The sequence below is a fragment of the Pollachius pollachius genome (genome assembly GCF_949987615.1).
Source record: "Pollachius pollachius genome assembly, chromosome: 11".
NCBI classification, from domain to species: domain Eukaryota; kingdom Metazoa; phylum Chordata; class Actinopteri; order Gadiformes; family Gadidae; genus Pollachius; species Pollachius pollachius.
The window spans coordinates 18088586-18091084 of record NC_136944.1 but is presented as its reverse complement, the minus strand read 5'-3'; the positions used below and the strand labels follow the sequence as shown (position 1 = coordinate 18091084).

Sequence of the window (2499 nt, the reverse complement as noted above, 5' to 3'; positions counted from 1 at the left end):
GGCCACGGAGCCAAATGGACGGACGGACCCACAATGCATTTCGCGAGCGCCCCATGCAAAGTCAATGACGCCGTCTACCCACTGCACCATCCGTCAACGGATGACGGAAGGCGTGGCTGACAGATGGAGGAGTAGTCTTTTCAGAGGCATACGTCAGCCAAGCCCGAGCATACGCGATCTGATTGGATGACGGATCCGTCGCTGCCTGAAAAGTTGAACATTTTTCAACTTTCTTGACAGAGCCGATGGATACAACGGAACGGATGGATCCACAATGCATTGCGGCTCCGCCCCATTCAAAGGCAATGCAATCCGTCCGTTGACGGATGCAGTGGGCAAGAGGGGTGAGATCCGCCGACGGACGGAGGTGGTGTGAACAAGCCGCCCTCCCGAGCAACCTTTGCGAAAGGAACGGAGATAGTGGTATCCCATAATCCTTTACGGCGGCAATATTTAAAGCAACATGCCACCGACAAAGTTAACCGACTCTACGCGAAGACGCATGAGAGACGTGGTAAAGCTATGGACATATTAAAGAAAGGACAGCAGGCTAAAACATAGCCATTAATTCCTATGAAAACTGCTCAATGGTGCAGGGGAACATCAAGGAGAGATTTGCTTCCGCATCATGGGCGCCTAGCCACGCCCTAGTGCATGACGTACCGGATGCAGAAATATTTTCGTAAACTAGCATAGAGTGGTGAAGTCACGCCCCTTCCGGTAGAGCCCATGGGACCTATGAGATCGAAAAATATGAATGGGTTTCAATGGAGAGAAAGTAATTATCTTCTGGTCCCAATCTTTATATGCCCCGGATTACACATATGTTGTTTGTGGATTTAAATAATTACATTTTTCCTGTCAAAAGTTTGACTGTTCAATTGTTCAGTTAAAGGCTGTAGACAGTATAGGCTGCAGTATGACTGTTACAGAATTTGAGGGGGAAAAAAACGTAACAGAAACAACAGGGGCCAAGCAGCTTCGCTGCTTGGACCCCTAATAATAGATACCAATTCCAGAAACATAATTATTTGAAAATAAATGTATTGCTGATTAGTAAGCACATAACATACACCATAAGAAGAGAAAATGCCAACTTCAAATTTAAGAAAGACTACTGGGGGCAGTTAATTTCAACATCAACATAAGATTAGCCTCTTTTTTTAATGTGGATTGGAATTCAAGTGGCCTAAAATATTCAGAGTCTGATTCATTTTAAATAGTGCTGTCTTTTCCTATGTTCGAAAGGAAGAACCTTTTCATCCCTCCTTGACCCGATGACGTTTTCCACAAAGGTTGAGGAAAGGTAAAGGTTAGGAGAAGGTAAAGGTTAGGAGATTTGACTATTCGTAGAGGCCCCATGTTCTTTAAACCCACTGAAGCTGTCTAAAGCATTACATCACGCTGTAGGAAATATCAGTTAAACCACTAAAAGATTGAAGTTTAATTATTGCATGTGTTGATTACAGACAGCAAGACTTTTTGGTTAAAATGACAACCTTGCACTTGTGGGATAAATAAAGTTATCTGAATCTAAATCATTATTGAAAAGATGCGCGACTCATGCACGTACCATGAATGATTAACTTTGCAGAGGCTTAGATCCTAAAATGGTCCGAAACACTTTTAAGATACTGCAGATCAGTGTTTGCTGATTGTGTTAGGTTTGCCATGTCGGATCATTTTGAGGAAGATGCGATGCCCATTCTAACTATAGTTAATCATACAGTTTTGTAGAATTTCACACGAAAAGGGGGGGTACGGGAGGAGGAGGCTCCTACCGCTAAGGGTTGGTAGAAAAGTCCACAGACGTAATTCTTTTTTTTTTACCCAAAAATTTGATTCGGGGCTAATTAAAAAAGATCCGGGGCTTTAGCCCCGAATAAAACAGCCTTGTGACGCCACTGGTCCTTTCCTATCATTTATCTTTTGCACCCTTGAAACCAATCAGGCAATCACAGCTCTGGTGCCAGTCGATTGGCCTGTCCAATTTGTAAGCGTCTCCATCCAGGCCCTCCTACTCAACGAAACCATGCGTCAAAGACTAATCTCAACAATGAACCAATCACGGACTTGCTTGCTCAAATTTAACCAATCGGGACCAAGGTTTTACAGCAGAGCGGAAAAAAAAGCAATGGAAGATGTTGCTCATGACTTCTCTTAGTTTATTTGTTTTTTTGAATTTATTATAGTTAGTTTGGTCCAGAGATATTTAAATCTAGTCCATTTATTAAGGCACTGGAAATTATTATTATTATTACCATCCCTGAGTTAAAGAAGCGAATATTAAGATCTTATTTGAGATTTCGGATGATGTGTTGAGGATGAAGTAGAGTACCCCTGTATCTGACTTTAGCACAGTAAGTTCAACTAGTTAATTTGAATTGCATAACAAAATTATGGATTAACAACCGTTTGTGAAACGAGGGAAAGTGATAAAGTCTGTTTTGAGGTAAGAACACGACAACTGGTACGAGAAAACGTCAACGTTTTACAATT

General features: G+C 42.0%; 1 protein-coding gene across 2 annotated transcripts in view; it reads left to right on the top strand.

The window, feature by feature from the left end:
- Positions 1-2130: 2130 nt before the first annotated feature.
- The window catches only part of nfatc2ip (nuclear factor of activated T cells 2 interacting protein), a 5732-nt gene continuing 5363 nt past the window's right edge, over positions 2131-2499 (top strand). Inside the window, exon 1 of one of the 2 annotated variants that reach the window (XM_079746973.1) lies at positions 2131-2360. The gene's annotated coding sequence lies outside the window, so the exon portion shown is untranslated. Of the gene's footprint in view, positions 2453-2499 lie in introns of both variants that reach the window. The other variant, XM_079746972.1, reaches the window with a different exon arrangement.